The sequence below is a fragment of the Cryptomeria japonica genome, chromosome 7 (genome assembly GCF_030272615.1).
Source record: "Cryptomeria japonica chromosome 7, Sugi_1.0, whole genome shotgun sequence".
NCBI lineage: Eukaryota > Viridiplantae > Streptophyta > Pinopsida > Cupressales > Cupressaceae > Cryptomeria > Cryptomeria japonica.
The window spans coordinates 15,503,170-15,523,954 of record NC_081411.1 but is presented as its reverse complement, the minus strand read 5'-3'; positions in this window follow the sequence as shown (position 1 = coordinate 15,523,954).

Genomic DNA, 20,785 nt, shown 5'->3' with positions numbered 1-20,785 from the left:
CCTTCATTATCAACCCTAATCAATCTATGACCCCCTGTTGACTACTTGACTACACTACGCTTTTGAACATAGGTGATCCTACTTGCAACCACATTCCGTTCTTTGTTGAGCTCTTGTGCACATAAAATCTGAGAGCAAATATATCAAGCAAGATCAATGGAGATAGCAAGAATGGAGATCCAAACCCTATTGGACATGTGATGGTATAATCTTTGTGATTTCATTTGATTTGCATTGTCTTAGGTAATCTTCATATGTTATGGTGGATCTTTGTTGTTGTTAGGCTAGGGTTTTGTGGTTGAATTCATTTAGCCTTTCAATATCGTTATTATTGTTATCCATTTTCACCATAAACATTTTGGCATGCCCCATGGGACATGGTTTTTTATTAGATCTATGTTTTTTGCAGATTTTTCTAACCCTATATTGTTGTTTTGTAAAACAATTTGGAGAATAACCTTGTGCAGCTAGGGTTTTGGACAAAAAATCAAGATCTTGGAGAGATTTGATCATATCTCACAAACGGCTAGGAAATTTTGTACCAAACTTGTTTTTCAGGTTGAAGAAAGTATTAGAAGCTCTCAATATAAAATTCAGAATTTTTGGAGCACATTTTCATTTTCTATGAATTTTTTATGATTTTTCATAAAAAATTAATTTTGAGAGCAAATGAGAGAATTTTTCGGATTTTCTTACATTTTTGGAAATAACTCTGTGAGATTTTGCCAAGATCAAGAGCTCAATGAAATGTACAAAATAGAGACATAATATGGGACAAGAATAAATTGTATTCTCATCAATAGAAAATGATCAATAATCAAATTACAATAATTACATACAATGTAGATGAGCTTGCTTATATAGGCAAGGCTAGGGATATGTGAGCACACAAACATGACATGTGGCTCAATAAGAAACAAGGGTAGGTAGGAAATAGGTGTGGGTAGGTAGGAGAAATAATATAATAGTCCACATGAGGTGGATCACCCACTGAATGTGGAGTGTAACAACAAGAGTGGAGTGTAACAACAAAATCAACACCATAAAAGGTGGAATTTGTCCTACACACACTATCCCAATGTCGCACAAACACCCAAGTGTCTCATACCCAAACTACTATGAAATGCATTATCCTAAGTAAACTTAAGTAAGTGTAATAATATCCAAGATGAATAATTATTTACACCAACACCCCCCCTTAAGTGCAACTTAGGGGAATGCACTTAAGTCTACAATGCAACTAAGCAATGCAAGATGGGTCCCGACTACAAGGCCATGTTAGGTACCCATGTACAAATACAAATGCATGCAAACCAATGCAATGAAATTTCTCACAAAGTGGGGAAAGAGAGAAAAACCCAATGGGAAAAAACCCTCCCCCAAAAGAGAGATGAAAAACATATAAGAGAACTCTCATAGAAGAATGTGAAGGACAAAACCCCATGTGAGGAAAAAGTCCCCCCCATATGAGAGAAGAAGATAAGCTAAAAAGCCCCCCATCAATGTGGAATCTGCACCAATGATAGAAGCTCGATGTATGAAGAAACTGTTCCACGAACGTCGAACAACATTCCTCCCCTTAGGAAGAAACAAAACCAAAGATGTATCCATGAAGTCTCCCCAATCATGAAGGGAAGATGTATGAAGAAAACTCATGATGAAAGGAATCTCTGAAAACTGCTCAAGTGTCCCCATGTCGATGTTGAAAGATACCCCCTCCAAAGGTGGTAAACTGTGCCACACTGCTGAAAAAGGCACTCCAAGATCTAGTGGAGATGGATGTAGAACATGTCCCAAAGACTCACATGTCTCCTCAAAACATAAAGAGACCTCCTCCAACTGTTGTACATAAGTATCCACAATCATGTCAACCTCGAAAGAATGATCATGTAGAGAATGAACAAGAGGGTCAGAGTGTGCCTTCGCAACAATCGAAGAAGGATCACCTTCATCAAAGAGAAGATGAATGTCATCAATGATGTCTCCCAAATCTGCAATGTAGGATTCCACAAACAAACCTGCAATGTCTGTCAAGTAATCATCCCATGAATCTGAAGCTGGAAGACAATGAATATCCTGTTGCACTGAATCACATGAAGGCAAAACTGTCGCACTATCCGCATCATCAGGTGCAATAGGTGATGTGATATCAATATGAGGAGATGAAATACAAGGCTCAAGAATGGGGTCACATGTGAGAATTCCCATGTTCAAGTGCCCAAAGTTCTCCTCAAAATCTAAACCATCACAAGAAGTGTGATCATAATGTGTAGAATCATCAAATGTGAAATCATCATCATCAACAAAATCTGAAAAGGAGTATAACCGAGATGCATGATCAACCACCCCAGTTGCAATGATAGCTCTAGTCTCCAAGTCTCTAATGAAAACTGAGTTAGGTATGAACTCCACAACTCTCTTAGTTGCGCCATGTGTGATTTGATAGATAGAAAGGAGATTGTTTGTCAAGTGGGGCACACACAACACATCATTGAAGGAGTTATCCCCAATGTCAATAGATCTTTTCCCAATCACATCCATGTATGTATGATTGGCCATCAAAATCTGTGGTATGGTGCAAGGCTCAAATGTAGAGAACATAGACTACGAAGATGCCATATAATGAGAAGCCCCTGAATCTAGAAGCCATCTCTCTGAATCATGACTGATAGTAGCACATAGAGCTTTTCCTTTTCTTGTTCCAAAAGAGTGAGTCTTTCCACTTGTAGAAGCCATGAATGCTTGCCCTTTTCCTTTTGAATGTGAGGAAGTGGAAGTTGATGAATCATCCTTCTTGTAGACTTTAGGCAAATCAATGTTATGCTTTTTGATGATATGTGTGAGCTCATCAATCTTCTTAGAATGGCAACGATGTTCCTCATGACCAATCTTTTTACAATAAGCACAAGTAGGTCTTTCCCTCTTTGGTGAATTATCTCTCTTGGAAGAGGATGAATCTCCTTGTTGTGGAGAAGATGGTGCTTTTTCTTTAGGCTTTGATTGCCATTTCTTCTTGTTTGAGTTGCCCTTTCCTTGATTTCCTTTGTTCCCTTGATTTGCCACTAATGCTTGAGACTTAGAAGCCTTAAGAATGCCCATGCTTATCAACTTAGTTTGTTCCATCATTAACATTTCATTGAAAGCATGAAATGTAGGCATTTTGTAGCTTGAACCCATTGTCATCCTATGGGTTTGGAAACTAGAAACAAATGCTGCATATTCTTGTGGAAGCTTGCCTATCAAGTTGAATATCAATTGAGTATCTTTTTTTATCAATGCCACAATCTTTGAGTTGTGCCCTCAACTCATTTGCCTTAGTGACATAATCTTGTATAGTATCAAAGTTCTTGGGATCTAACATGGTGATATCACTATCAATTTGATATTCCCTAATCTCATCAACTTGACCATACAAGTCTTGAAACTTTTGCCAAGTATCCTTGATTAGAGTACACTTCTCAATATGAAAAATGAGATCCTTTGATACATACTTTCTTAAGGTACCAATTGCCATGATATTTTTAGTGAGCCAATCTAAGTGACCAACTAGATCAACCTTAGGATCAGCTGGAGCAACAATAGTTCCATCAATGTAATGAGTGAGTCCTTTTTCCATAAGTTTACTCCATGCATCAATTTTCCAAGTAGCATAATTATGTGGAGTTAAGAGAGGAAACTTAGAAGAACCCATAGCAGCAAAAAAGGAAGGAACACAAGAGCACAAAAGCACAAGAGTCACCCCCCCAAATTCACTCAATCAAAGTACCCCCCCAAAGTGATGATTTTGGCACTTTATACTTAGTGCGTATACAATGAGCCACTTGCAAAACAAGGCAAAGTGGACTTATGATGAAAATTTTACAACTTCTCAAATGAGATACAAGAGACTTCAATCAATAGTGCAATGAATCTAATTGAGATTCAAGCAAATATATAAGTACCAAGAGAGCCAAAAATGGCCAAAATCTGAAATTAAAATTTATACTTACAATGGCATCAATTTGATAGCATCATGTAAAAGTAGACAAAAAAATACACACTTTCAAAAAAAATGGCACCTGAAAAAGAGTTCGTATGACCCCAAACGAAGCCTCTGAAGTTGCAAAAACTGGGATTACTCAGGTACAGTCACCAAAAACTGCATTTTCTGAAAAATCTATGCCTCAAAATCAAAACATTTCTTCACCACTACGGAGAGCACAAAATTCTAGCCCATTTCAAAAAAAATTGCACCCAAAAAGGAGCAAAAATGAGCAAGTTATGGCCATTTGAAGTTGAACTGCAAAATAAAAAATGCAAATGAGAAGGGCCTGCAAAATTTTTGAAAAATGCTGATGTGGTGTTGATGTCAGAAAGTCACTATGTTAAATTTGACGGCTGTATGACCGTCGCAAAAACTTCGCCTCTCTGCTGACTGGGTGTCCGTACTGTACGGACAACTGACGTGGCAGATGACTGTGCAGGTCGTACCGTACAGATTTGCTGACTGGGCACTGTGCAGTGGTGTATGGAAAGCTGACTGTGTGAGCCACATGGCATCTGCATGGCGGCCATACAAATTTGACGTGGACGGTTTGTACCCGCGGGCCAGTGGCCGCCTGCCACGTGGCAGGCGCAGGTCCTCCGGTCTGGGTGATTGCCGGTAGAGGGAGCTGCCAGAGCCGAGAGGCCGGTGGTGAAGGCTGAGGGCGCTGGAGAGGAGGTAGCGGGCGTCGCTGGGTGGAGCTGCTGCTGGGGAGCTGTGGGAGGTAGAGACTGGCGAGGATGACGCGAATCCTGGGCGCCGATGACGGGAGATAGATGATGGCGGCGGCTCGGGAGGTACGGGCTCTGCAGACTTGCAACACGCGGTACTGCAGGTACAACACGCGTAGACCTGCAAGTACGACAGGTCACCGGGGGGGGGGTCTGCGGACCCCCCAAAAACAACTTTTTAAAAATTTTTCTGATGATTTTTTTTTGAAATTTTTTTTTTATTTTTGATTTTTCGAAAAGATTTTTCAGAAAAATAAATTTTTTTTTTTCCGAAAAATAAATAAAAAAATTTGAAAATCTGTACAATACTAGCAAAATTGGCGAATTTTTTTTTTCTCACCAAAATAGGCCGACTTTATAACCAAAATTCATGGAAAGGGCCTTCTGGACGCAATGGTGGGGTCAGATCTGGTCTAGGACGCCTCCAAAAGATGCTGCTCCTCAGATCTGCCTCTTGACGTCGCAATAATGCCTCTTCAAGACGAATCAATGAAGCCCCAATAGCTCTGATACCATGTGAGATTTTGCCAAGATCAAGAGCTCAATGAAATGTACAAAATAGAGACATAATATGGGACAAGAATAAACTGTATTCTCATCACTAGAAAATGATCAATAATTAAATTACAATAATTACATACAATGTAGATGAGCTTGCTTATATAAGCAAGGCTAGGGATATGTGAGCACACAAATATGACATGTGGCCCAATGAGAAACAAGGGTAGGTAGGAAATAGGTGTGGGTAGGTAGGAGAAATAATATAATAGTTCACATGAGGTGGATCACCCACTGAATGTGGAGTGTAACAACAAGAGTGGAGTGTAACAACAAAATCAACACCATAAAAGGTGAAATTTCTCCTACACACACTATCCCAATGTGACACAAACACCTAAGTGTCTCATATCCAAACTACTATGAAATGCATTATCCTAAGTAAACTTAATTAAGTGTAATAATATCCAAGATGAATAATTATTTACACCAACAAACTCAGAATTATACATAGAATCTGTTCTTTGTGATTTTAATTTTGATGCAAAATATTTCCCTAAAAATTGGATCTTTAAAAATTAGGGTTTTTCCTTATTTTGATCAGATCTCACAAACGATTTTGAATTTTGGCATCAAATTTTTTATACAGGTCAAGAAAAGTTTCAGAAGGATTCAGTAAAAATTTCATATTTTTTGGATCACTTGTTCAATTTATATGAAGTTTTTATGATTTTTCATAAAAAATTAATTTTGAGAGAAAATTAGTGAATTTTTCAGATTTTCTTACATTTTTGGAAATATCTCAAAATTATACACAACATCTATTCTTTGCGATTTTAAATTTGATGTAAAATCATTCCTCAAAAATCAGATCTTTGAAAATTAGGGTTTTGCATTATTTTACTCATTTCTCACAAACTGCTTGGATTTGTTGTAGAAATTTTTTTATGCAAGTTTGGAAGGCCATCAGGAATCTCCAGTAAAAATTTCAGATTTTTTCGATCGATTTTGCATTTTATATGATTTTTTTATGATTTTTCATAAAAAATTAATTTTTGGAGCAAATTAGCAAATTTTTTTGATTTTTCTTACATTTCTGGAAATCTCTTGAAATTTTACAGGTGGTCTTTTTTTATGATGAATCAGATCTTTGAATTGGTTAACAAAATGCATTGTTGAAGGCCCCTATTTCACAAAGTCTTTTGGATCTAAAATTTTACCTAACTTGTGTGCTTGCAGGAAGGGGTGATCATTTGAAACAATCCAAACTACTAATAAATCTTTGTTGCAAGTCCTTGGCAAGGGTTTTTGGATTTTTATTGTGTGCCTTGTTTTCATAGACTAGCAAACACTTTAATTGGTGCACTAAAATTGAATCATTGTCTTTTGTGTCTTGAGCAATAGGCTCTTTTTGTTTAATCTTTAGAGGGCCTGTCTTCCCGTGTGGTCATTAGGACTACTAGTGAGAAGAGAACGACCCAAGTGGTAGCAAAAGAAAATCCATCTTCTTCCAAACCACTATAAATAACTGTATTCATGGTGAAAACTATGAATAACGTGTGTTGATTAGTTCATACCGACACTATGTCTTCCCATAAACCCGTTTGATCAAATTTATTTGATCAGTTGTAGGGCATAACCCCTACCGGTTGGGAGCCTTCTGTATTTACAGAGCTGAAAGTGCCGCATGTGTGGCCACTCGAGCGGATGTCCTTACTAGCACCTTTTTGTTTTAGAAGCCCAAATCCTTCTAGTTGTTGGGGTAGGAGGTTGGACCTCTGGTAGCGGCCCACACACATACGGTTCTTAATAGAAATACAAAGTTTGCCACAGGGAGTTTTCGTGGGGACTGATGCTTGGCTGACTCGAGAAGTGAGTGCCAAGGGTGGAGCCAGTGAGGTCAAGCATCTAAGTATCCGCTCTGAATAGCGTAGCCTTGGGGGTAAAACCCCATGTGGGATCAACAACTATTGTTTTGACCAGCCATAAAAATTGTGCTTGACTTATTTTAAACATTCAAACATTCAAGACCAAACATCAAAACATTGTGTCTTTTGTGTCTTCAAGTGTATGCAAAACATTTTGACATCAAACAACACACTTTTCTTGGAGTCATTTTTAGTCTAAACACTTGCAAACATTGTGTCCTCTTGTCACGAAAAACAGTCAAACATTCAAATTTGGTCACAACCAACAATTTCACAAATTGGAAAAATTTTACAGTCTAGCAAACAAGAGCAATCAGTTTTGGAATTCTTGAGCTTCCTAGGTTGTTTCTCTGGGTTTTCATCTAGCATTCAACTTGTCTTTGGGTCTCACAAAATCCATCATTGCTTTACACCTTACATTACATTCACATTTGTCTAAACTTGAGTCAAAAGGTCACTTGCTTGTCCTCATCATACTTTGTCAACACACTACATACAACAACATTTTGCTAAGTGGTCCCTCATCAAGGTCTATCACTTTTGGGTCTCATTTGGTCTTACTTAGAGTCAAGGTCAACTTACCTTATCAAGAGAAACTATCCTCTCTTTGGAAGTCACACCTACTCTACTACATACATACTTGGTCTTACACTTTGGACATTGCAAGTACACCTTAGATTCATTTACATTCCATCCAACTCTTGGTCTTCCATACTTTTTCCATTTTCATCTAGTCTCACACATCTCGGTCAATACCTAGTTCATGGTTGAAACCCGTCTTCAAAAATCTAGCAGAGAAACTAAAGAGGCTCAAGAGTCCGCAAACATGAGTTCTTATGAGTATGACAATGATATCTTTTTCAATTCTGATCATACTACATTACCTGACATGGATGCCTATAGAAACATTCCAAATGTTGAGAACATGGACACTACAAACAACAATGATACACACAATGACAATATGGACAACTTTTCCGTACATTCAACAGATGTGGAAGAATCCATTATGGATCCTCGTTTCAATCGATTGGTTGAGGAAATAATGAGGAGGGATAGACAATACTTCTTACAAATGATGGCACAAAGTGGAGCCAAGATACCTCATGATTTTGACATGTCTCAAATAATGGAATATCGACCTTTGCAACAACCTCACTCCAACATGGATCAAAGGAGGCCTAATAGTGGATGCAATAGAAGACCACATCTTGTGCCTGAATCACCATCATCTTTTTTTCAAAAACCAGAGGTCCCACATACACATGGTCAAGCATATGATACTCACCTTCACAAACCATTATGGAAGTCTTATGCAGAGAAATATGCTCAATGACATATCAATGCTAAGGATCAACCACCAAAGCAATTGGATATTCAAAGGCATGCTCAAAATTTGGACACAAGGAAACCCCGTGTCAAATTTGGGGGCAACACATTAGAACATGACATGCCTGTAGAGTATGGTATACATGGACAAAATAGATATTTCATTCCTCAACATGAATTTATACCAAGTGGTCCATATATGTAGCATCACTATAGACCTCCTCTATATGAACATGTGTATGATCAATATCATCCATATATGCAACATGCTTCTCCTCCAATTGGTGCCTCAAGCATGGGGTATGGTCCAAAAAGTTGATCTCCACCTAAGAGAAATTTGGAGCAACAAATCAGGGACTTACAAAAGAAAATGGAGGACATAAATACACCAAAGCCAACATACACAATGAGAGACATATGTCCTTATCCATTTGACAAGAGCATTCCAATGCCGCCTTTTCCTACACACTTTGTGACACCTAAGTTTGATAAGTATAGAGGAAAAGGGGATCCTAAGGCACACATAAGACAATTTTTCACAGCTTGCATTGAGGTAGCTTCAGAAGAGACATATTTGATGAGATTATTCCCACAAAGCTTAGGTGATCAAGCTATGGAATGGTTCTCCCAAATTCCACCTAGAATTAAGTCATGGGGTGACTTAGCAGAGACATTTATCCAACATTTCTCATATAACATAGAGACAGACATATCAGTCACTACTTTGTGGAACACCAAGCAAAAGGAGAGAGAGTCTTTTTCATCATTTCTACAAAGATGGAGGAATCTAGCCAGCAGATGCTCTTGTGAAATCCCACAAAAACAAATGGTAGAAATGTTCACTCAGAATTTTAACAATGACATTGGCTATGATCTAAGGAAAGCTTGTTTGTCCACCTTCAAGGATGTCATTGAAAAAGGCTTAGCAACAGAGAAGGTCCCAATTGAACAAGGAGTCATCAAAATATTCAAAGAAAACAAAGATGACTTTAAAGGAAAAGATAAGCCAAGATTTTGGAATAAAAACAAGAACACAGTCAATGATGGCATTGTTGATGCCAATACAGTGCGACCCAAATTCATTTTTTTCGGATCAAATCAAGTGAATACTCAAACAACTTCTAAATCCCGAAGGAAGTACACTCCATTGGGGGAACCACTTGAGTCAGTTTTCAAAAAGCTAGTGGCAAACAAAGTAATCACTATTCCAGATTTTCCTCCATATGAACCAAAGGTTAAACCAAATTGGTGGAATGATGATGAATATTGTGAATTTCATAAGAGCAAGGATCATAAGATAGGAAATTGTCATCGATTGAAGAACATCATACAAGATCTCATTGATAGGGGTGACATTGAGATTGAAGGGCACTCATCCAATCAAGAACATGAGATGTTTAAGGAACCATTCCCAAAACATGACAAGGGAAAAGCTAAAGCCACAGATGACCAAACCAACTATACTAGAGCATCGTATAACTATGATTCAACTATCAATCACATTTTGATGGACAATTATGTCTCTACCATTATCATCAAGGACAAAACACTTGAGAATTCTACCCATAGACCTAAGATTGTCCTAAAGGACATTGGATCTTCTTCCGAACCTACCTCTGAATGTCATGTTACAACCCATCGAGGTAAATTCAATTTGCAAGGTGCTCCAGCTAAAAACACTGCTTCCTCATCAACCAAGCCTAAGTATGACCTTGTAGAAACATTAGGGAAGACACCCGCACTCATCTCCATCCTTGAGCTTTTACGCATATCTCCTGCACATAAAGCCATTCTTGATAAAATCTTGAGAGACACTGCTATTCCTACTAAACTGAACGTGGACCAGTTTCAAGCCATGGTGAGATACCTTTCCATTCCACACTCCCTTACATTCACAGAAGTCGATGATGCCTTCGTAAGTCAGCCACATAATGCACCTTTACACATTGAAGCCTTCATACACAAACATCGAATAAAACAAGTTCTGATAGATGGAGGAGCAGTTCTAAACATTTGTACATTGAGCACTATTAAACAATTGGGATATTCTGATAAAGCTATGAATTCTACAAACAAAATTACCATCAAGGCATATGATGATGAAGAACGTTCATCCAAGGGCACAATCACCTTACCTCTCAGAGTTGGTCCAATTACAAAGGATGTGGTTTTTCAGATCCTTGATCTCAATCTCACATACAACATACTCTTGGGACACCCATGGATTCATGCAATGAGCCCAATCCCATCTACATATCATCGATGTATCAGGTTTCCACATAATGGAGCTGAAGTGACCGTCAAAGCTGACCCAAATCCATTCATATATTGCAACAATCTGTGACCTAGATTAGAAATAACAATCCCAGTCAATCGAGAAGCTATTCCTTCATCAGCATATGTGGATCCAGAATCATTGAAAGCTTCTACATCAAAGCAAACAGAGATAAAAGAAAAGTTCAAGTTTAAAGACATGGGATGTGGTGAGTATATCTTTCATGTTGATCAACTCCCACTATCTGCTAAGATATTCAGTCGACAAGAACAAACTACAAACAATTTGCAATGCCAAGGAATTGGGTGTGAACCACCTAGTGTTGTGGCTACTAAGTCTGAATGCAAATCTCCTCTAGGGGTGCAAGTATCTCTTGATATTAATAGTCCTAAGAGTGGTTCCAACAAAGAATCTATTGAGTGTATCACCAGCCCTCTTGAGAACTCACATAGCCTTACCATTTCATCCACTCAAACCATTTCCACTCCACTTCCAGACTTGGATCAACAAGAATTACAAAAGCCCTTACTAATTGGGGATGAAAAATTAAGCTTTGAAAAGAAAAATATAAAAGTAAAAAATAGAGAGAAGTCCTTTAGTTCAAATCAAAATCAAAAGCTATTGAACTCTGCAAAAATTAAAGTCAAGAATAAAAATCCTATGAAGCAAAAAGAGCAAGAGTTGATCTCCCCTAATATCAAAATAACCGGGGGCAAAAGTTCTAAAATTTCAAGTCAAAAAGCATACTTGTTGATCCTAAGTCTCCATCATGCTATCCTACTTTCACTTCTTTTCGCAATCATAAGCCTTCATAACTCATCCACTTGTTCCACACATCCATTCCCTTCTATTGATACATCATGGACCTTTAATGGAGCTTCCTTGAAGGACTTTTTTATTAGGGATGCCCAAACTTCTTCAGGTGACATGCATACGGGCATGTGTAGTCCACACGCTAGTAATTCTATCTCAGTTCCTTTATCAAGGAAGATAGTCACTCAAGCTCCACATCATTCAGTCAAGGAACAATGCGGCTACAATCACAAATTCAAGCCTTGCACATTTGAGGTAGATGATTTGGTTCTCAGAGAAAACCCCCAAAATCAGCAAGACAGAGAGAAGAAGGGAAAGTTCAAGCCAAATTGGCTTGGTCCTTACATCATTACAACAACATATGGATCTGGGGCATATCAGCTCTCAACTACAGAAGGTGAATCTTTGGAGGATCCTATCAACAACATGCACCTTCGCAGGTTCTACACAGCTCTTTGGAATATCCTAATTCAAAAAATACAAAAAAATCAAAAATTTCAAAAATACAAAAAAATCAAAAATTTCAAAAATACAAAAAAATAAAAAATTTCAAAAATACAAAAAAAAAATCAAAAAATTCAAAAATACAAATTTTTTTTTTATAAAAACATAAAAATCGTTACTTGGTGAAAACTTGGCAAACAGGCACCTTGTGAGACAAAAAAAAAAAAATTCGAAAAAATCGAAAAAAGTAAAGACAAACATTTTCGTCCAATGGTGAAAACCACTTCGGTGGCACCCTGGGCAAGTACCATGGTGAAAACTGGGTCACCAGCGCCATGCGTAGAGACATTGCTCCTCCCTCCTTCAGGATTCACTTTCATCCTTTCACTTTGCACACACTTACAACCTATTCGTTCATAATAAACTTACCCATTCCCATCATGGCTTGTTATTGATCTAGCCAAGATTGGTTAGCCATTCATAATAAACCTCCCTTTCCATCCATAATAAATCAGATCCTATCCATGGCTAAGGCAAATCCTACGTCTAGTGATGGGTGTGGAACTGAGAACATCACATGTTTTGAGGAGTGCAGTTTCTTCCAGCTTCCTTCAGTCTATCCGCGCACAATCCGCAATAAAGCAACATTTTCATCACAGATCCATAATAAAGTTTCATCTTCTCCGCAATAAAGTATCAGTTTCATGGATTCAGTCATTTTTAGATGAGACACAATAGCAACAATGGACTCCAACAAATCAAATCTTTCAATAGACTCAGACAACATTATGGTTCAGTGCGATCTATCCTTTTTGTGAAAGTAAACATTGTGACCACAATCAAATAAGACTTATACAAGTGACAAGAGACACTAAACTTGAGGACTACAGTGGATGTTGGTGTCGATTCTTGGTTTTCTTTTGATTTTATCTTTTGGTGACATGTCTTTTAGCTTTTTCAGGATGTCTCTGACTAGAGATTCTATCTCCAGGATGTCTTTGACTAGAAAGGCGAGGATGGGGTATCGTCACCTATTTGTATTTGCTGTGTATGGATTGTCTCTTAGTAATGCTATGACTTGTCCAAGGATATGAGGACATTGTGAGTCTAGTGTGAACTAGGGCATTCCTTGTTTGTGACTGTCTTATTTCCATGCAAATAGGTACAATGACTTTCTGGGTCGAACATATGCCTCGATTGTTATAACCTACTTGCCATAATAAAGCTCAATGATGATAACGCACAAGAAGTTCTTTCACTTTCATATCTTCTATCTTTCATCCCCCTTTCTTGATTGACTTCCATCATCCTTCTCGAGTCCGCATAGCCTGCTATCACATGACTGAGTATAATGACACACCAAAAACATTTGCATTTCATATAGTCGCACTTGCATTACCACATATAAGCATTTCATACATACATATAGATATCACAACTGCATCACATCTTGCACACAACACCTGTTAGCACAATTTACATTTGCATTATCATATTCATCTGCATTACATACATTCAAATTTGCATTGGCATAACATATAAAAATATAAAAGAACAAAAATATTGCATTTCATTATGTACATATTTGCATCCATATCATAACCATCACATAGAAACATACATCATTAAACATCTCATCACATAGGTACACATGCATATAGCTTTCGCAAAGATGAATCATCTCATATATATATATATATAAAGTGTCATGATACAATGATGTCAAAAGCATATGGCTACAATCACCCGCAGGTGTCTACATCATCATACAAAAATGGTACAATATTGATACATAGAGAGCCCTCTACGACTATGATGAATTCCCTCCCTCAGAGCTGAGTAGCCTTGATGGAGTTTGAGCCCTAGAAGGACCCACCCCAAGATCATCTTTCCTGGCCCCTGTGTCCTCTGCAGCCACCCCTCGTGTCACCCTATCCAGACAGAGGAACCCACTGATAACTCCTGCCAACACTATTGGTAGTGCTAATCCTGTCCATGTCATGGTATCCCATGCCACATGTCCCACCCTCATCTCCAGTCTTGGATCCTAGAACACTTGTCTAAGGGCATCCTTGTCTCCGTCTCGATCATAGGGTACTAACTCCCCATCGATCGATATCCACAGTATCCTATGCACATCTTCTAAGGTGACTGTCATCTCACCCATCGACAAATGGAAAGTACAAGTCTTTGAATGCCACCTCTCCGCCAGTGCAGTCAGCAATCCCATGTTCACCCAAAACTCAAGCACATACAGAATATGTCTCAATCCCATAGCCTCAATTGCAACTCTATCCTCAGATATTAGCTTTGGTCGTAACCTCTGAGTCGATGGGAATCTCTCCCGTGACTCCCGCATAGGCAAATACTCCTGTAGTCAAGCAAATCAATCATGTCAGTCTTAGTAACACTCACTGTTCATCACAAAGTGTTGCTTCTATCCTAGTGACACTCACTATTCATCACAAAGTGTTGATTCTATCCTAGTGGTACTCCCTATTCATCATAAAGTACTACGTGTTTGGCACTCCCTATTCATCACAAAGTGCTGCTCACATTTGCACTCACTGTTCATCACAAAGTGCTGCTCAAATTTTAGTACTCCCTGTTCATCACAAAGTACTATATCTTGGTTCTCACTATTCATCACAAAGTGCCTTGATCTATCTTATCCTAGGGCCTCTGCTTGAGTGAATCCTCTTGAGTAGTTTCCTAATTGGCAATGTATGTTCTATCACAGAATTGTCAATCCTAGCCCTATTTGTTATCCTAGTCTTCCCTAGAGGACTTGCTTGAGTGTATCCTCTCAGTAGCTTATCCAATCGACAATGTATATTCATCACAGAATTGTCGATTCGGCCTCGAAGACATATTGCACTACTTGACATGCATTTATGACAACAATAAATGCAACAAAGTACAAGGAGGTTTTGTGGTACTTACTGGCTCTCCTGCCTCTGCTGGCCTCTGGAATCAGTGAACGCGATTGAATCTATGAACCAATGCCATCATTGTTGACTGCTGCTACTCTATCTCGCTCTGCACTCTGATCTCTTGGATGTGTGGATGAAAATGAGGATGTATTTCCGTCATGGTCTATTTTATAGACTACCCTAGCCCTAGCCCTCGTCTCCCAAGTCAGTCTTCATTATCCTGTGACTCTGTCACTTTATCCGGTCAGTTCATTCTATCCCATCTTTTTTTTATCGAGAGATTGTCTGCGATCTTTTCAGACCTTTTTTCATCCAATCTCTTGAGGGGGCATATCATTCCCATCTTGGGGAAACTTTGTATCAGTTCATCTTATCTTCTTTGAAACAACGCGACAAGCCGCATTGTCTCAAAGAGGGGCAAAATGTAGACACCCAAAATTGTCCAGTCTAATTAAATAAATATTTTATTTATTTAATTATCTAAGCTTAATTCTTCTATTAGTTAAATAAATCTTTATTTATTTAATTAATTCATTTATCCTCTTCTAGCCTTATTTCTCATTTAAATAAATACATTTATTTATTTAAATTATCCTTTTCCTAAATTAAATAAATATCTTATTTATTTAATTGATCTCACTCCTATTAATTAAATAAATCTTTATTTATTTAATTAATTCATTAACCTTTTCTACCCATGACACATGTCATTCATCTCTTAATTCATACACTACCTACCCCTTTCATTATTTTATTATTTCTTTTACCTACCCTCTAATCATAGCCGACCTCCTTTTACACCTCTCAATATTATCCCTCCATTTTATATAGTGTCTTCTATATAAGGAGATTCTTCCTTCATTATCAACCCTAATCAATCTATGACCCCCTGTTGACTACTTGACTACACTACGCTTTTGAACATAGGCAATCCTACTTGCAACCACATTCCATTCTTTGTTGAGCTCTTGTGCACATAAAATCCGAGAGCAAATATATCAAGCAAGATCAATGGAGATAGGAAGAATGGAGATCCAAACCCTATTGGACATGTGATGGTATAATCTTTGTGATTTCATTTGATTTGCATTGTCTTAGGTAATCTTCATATGTTATGGTGGATCTTTTTTGTTGTCAGGCTAGGGTTTTGTGGTTGAATTCATTTAGCCTTTCAATATCATTATTATTGTTATTCATTTTCACCATAAACAACCACAAACCAATAGATACAAGTCTAGGATTGGAGGGTGATTGAAAGATTTCAAATATTCATTGTTCATTTCATTTATACCACATTATAGGAACTATTCATAATATAGGGAAAGTCAGGGACAATAGGGTCCAAATGCCTCATAGTGTGTTCCAAACAAGGGTTTAGAAGGAATCTTCAAAGTGTCAAACTCATGTTGAAATTGAAGTAGCCCTTGTCATTTATTTTGTCTACCATATAAGTCCTTCCTCTGCATCAAATGGGTATTAGAGCAAGGAAGATCAGTAAGAAGGGATAAGAAATTGATTTTGTAGTCAAGCCATGATGCCTCCATGGATGAATATAGAGAGAATAGTTAGAGAGGTGAGATGATCTCTTTCCCAATAAATGAGAGCCATAAGGGGAAACCTTGATGCGAGACTCACATTAGTTGAGACCAACCAAAGAAGGGGAGTGGTCACATGAGATTTGAGTGACCAAGAAGAAGAAGTGGGTGAAGAAATCACACCACAAGGAGAACTAGAAGAAGAAAGAGATGTTGAAAAGTTGAGAATAGAGAGCTTGCTAAATGCTATTAAGAATGGTGGTTCGAAAGTCAAGATGGATCTCCCAGTGTATTAAGGGAGTCTGAATGGAGAAGAAATCCTAGATTGGATAGGAGAAATGGATAAGTACTTTGATTTTGAAGAGATACTTGAGGGGAAACAAGTGAAGTTGGCAAGGACTAAACTGAAAGGACATGCATCCCTATGGTAGGATTATGTACAAGAAGAGAGAAAGAATAAGGGTAAGGCAAAGATTACATCATGGGATAAAATGGCGCCAAAGTTGAAGGGTAAATTCCTACCTAGTGACAACACCATCCAGTTGTATAGCAAGTTGCAAAATCTGAAACAAAAAGACATGGATGTGAAGACCTACATAGAGGAGTTCTACAAACTAAGCATTATATCAAGCTACATGGAGGAAGATTTTGATAAGGTTGCAAGATATTTGAATGGGCTAAAGTATAGCCTACAAGATTAATTAAGTCTCACAAGTCCAAGTACAGTGGAAGAATGCTATCAGATGGTACTGAAGGATAAAAAAAGTAATAAAGGAAGCAAGAGAAGTAGAGAAGAGGTAGGGGAAGGACAAAATTCATAGGTAGAGGGAATTTTGCAAGTAGAGGATAGTCCCAAAGGTTCCAAGTATTGACAACAAAAATGAAGGAAAACTGAGAGTGGGGGGGTGAATTAATTTTCACCGAATTAAATAATTTAAGCACAATCTCAGATCTGATCAACTGCAACAAGAATAAAGATAAACACAATAAAAACACACATAACACCAAGATTTTGACATGGAAAACCTGGTTAAGGGAAAAACCACGGTGGGAACATACCCACAATAAGATGATACTCTACAGTAGTATGTGTAAATATTACAATGGGGAATGTACATGCATTCAGGTACACTTCCTAGAGCTCACTGCTCAACATACAATGACCCAGAAGGCTACAAACCTCAAGGAAGGTTCACTACCTTACATTAATATTCAAACTACAATTTGGTTAAGATGAATTGAAAGAATAACATCTCCTAATGGTTCATGATAGTTTCAGTTAAGCACAATTGTCTGCCCTGCAACACTCTCTGCTCAATACACCATATTGAAAGATAAATTCTCTTGTTCGCACATACATCACTCTTTGATAATGTAGACAGAACACTAATAGCCAAATTACATGAATATAACACCTAATTATACAAATCATCAACCTTGACTACAAGGTTGGCCAAACCCTCAACACCTAATTACAATATTACATCACATGATACATAAATCAACCACCAGACCAACACAATACCATAGACAACATAGCATGGACCCAAATCAACTCCTCAAACATGCAACACCACCAAAAATCTCACCAAGATAAACCACAACACTCTATTGTTGGCAATTTGGAGGAATTGATTATGTGTTGCATTAATGTTTTGTCATTGATGTCAACACTAGCTGCTTTGGCTGTTTACCGGTACTTGATTGGTCCCGGTAGGATGATTGGTTTATCATTGGTAAGATCATGTTATTCTCTGGTATGCTTTGGTCTGTGGAATTGGTTTGGATTGGTTATTCATATGTTCTTGATGTATATCACATTTAGTTGGTTTGGGATTTGATGATTCGAAAGCTATCACTTGTTCTAGTAAGGCTTTTGGTTACTAGTGAGGGTTTCACTGACAAAGCTTTGTTGAAGATCTTTTGATACTATGCATAAGTGGTGTTGGTGCTTCTTCTAGAAGGGATTCGGGATGTTGTTGGTTATCTTGTTCATGTTCCAGTTGATCGGTGGTGTTGCAGTTAGCACCAGACATATTCTATTCTAGGTTATGTTATCTAGGTTATGGACCTGTTTCTGTAACATGTTGGAGGATGTTCCTGATGCATTACCAACAAGATTTAAGGATTGGTTTACATTTTTTTGGCCTAAGATGACTTGGTTGATCATTAGATTATGGATTTATGTTAAGAATTTATTGTATTATCTTTTAGGTGGCCGACCTAATTGTTTAGGTCCTGGGTTGGTATAAATATGATGTAAGATCTCTTTGTAGATCATAGTAGATCATGTATGGTATGGGATTATGCAAATAATATTGTAATAATTCATGCAAAGGATTTGATTGATCATAGGTGATCGAATTGGGTTTGTGGGAGAGGTTTAAGGCCTTTGGTATTGAGCTTAACCAGAACTGCACTCAGGCATGGGAGATGCTATACTAGCAGTTCAATCTTCATTCCGGATTGTTATTGGATATTTTATGTAGTCATTGAGACTCTTTTTGTGATGAGTAGTGTGCTCTAGGCTGTTGGCTTTCCTGCATGTGGAGGCCCCTTATTATAACATTTATTCATCTGATCAGTGGATAGATATTGTGGGTCTCCAATCCCATCGTGGTTTTTCCTCTTTGATATTTTCCACGTATAAATCTATGGTGTTATGGTGTTCATCATTGTGATTGCATTGTTTCTTATTATTATATGCTTTAATGTTTACCGATTTTTTTGTTGTTGTATAAATAAGGTTAAATTTTGCCATTCCAGTAGAACACTGATTCACCCTTGTTAGAATTAAAGATAGTCCCAAACTAAGAAGGGGGGGGGGGGGGTGGGGGGGGTGAATCAATATCTAACTGGTTCACATAATATTTGACCTTATTAAGTATTTTGCATTCCAAACAGTGTACCGGTAAATAAGAGTTAATGAAGTAAATAAGAATTTTAAAGACAACATAGAAAACACACAATAACACAAGATGTTTAACGAGGAAACCCGGTGTGGGAAAAACTTTTGTAGGATTTGTGACCCATAATATTCACTCATTGGCCAATGAATGGACAATACTTACAATGTGGTGCCTGCACATGCAAGAAGGCCAACTGCATAGAGCTCACTGCTCAATCTACAAAATGGAAGTCTCACCAACTTACAAAATGGATTAAGAGAATCTGATATAATGTACTTCTATAATTCAGCATCTTCTATGCCAGGTTCGGTATCGGTTTAAGCTCATACTATAACCATAAACCTTATACAAAATCTGCCTTAATATTCACTCATCATTTCTACCATATCCATCATATATCATTACAAAATGATTTACAAGATCTCATACATATATGAGTCTAATACAATATGCCATGTCAGCTTTACAAAAAGATATTTACAATTAATAAACAAAAGTTTGTTCCTGTTGACTAGGGTGTCAGTATACATTGTTGTCGGTGCTAGTGCTTGTGCTTGTTGGTGGTTGTGCCTGCTTGTGGTTTACCAAATGAATGCCACAAGATTTCCTGAAGGTTTCCACAAGGTTGCTGGTAGGTTGCCATCAATGACAACACCATCATTTCTCACTAGAGTGTAGAATGCCAACAATCTCCCCCTTTGGCATTGATGGCAACACTCATGAGAAAAATTAAAAACTGTTCCAAAAATGAAGTCCAAGATTTTACCAAAAATGTGTGGTCCCCCTGAGAAGATGATCTCCTCTGATTAACCATTTTTCTCTGTCCACTACTCCCCCTTTGACATCAATGACAAAGGTTTTCAAAAATTATCAAACGAGTGCAAAATTTCACCTTAAGGTTTGTAATTGGTTGGTTACAATCTGAAATATATTAGCCAAAACCAAGTTTAAACTTTGCATGAATTTGTTGCTGTCCTTCATGGTTGCCTCAGTTCTTTGGATTGTACTGGTGAGATGATGCATATGCTCCTCCGGTGACCTTTCCCCTTGAATTAATGCCTTTGATATCACATTTCTCAGAGAGATAAGGTTGTCTAATTTAGGACTAAGTTTATACTTCAGCTCTTTGGCATTTGCCTTGATCATTGCTTTTTCTTTCTCCATTTTCTCCAATTTTTCTTCAAATCATGCTATCTCTTACTCTATAGCTGATATAGGTTCGGATGAACCAATGATATTATCAGCTATATCATTAATTTCCTTTTGTACTTTTCTTATTTCTTTTTCAATGTCCTGGGTCAATAGATGTGGCTTGCATGTTTCTCTATACAATTCCTTATAATCCAAAATTGTTGTATTCAGTGCC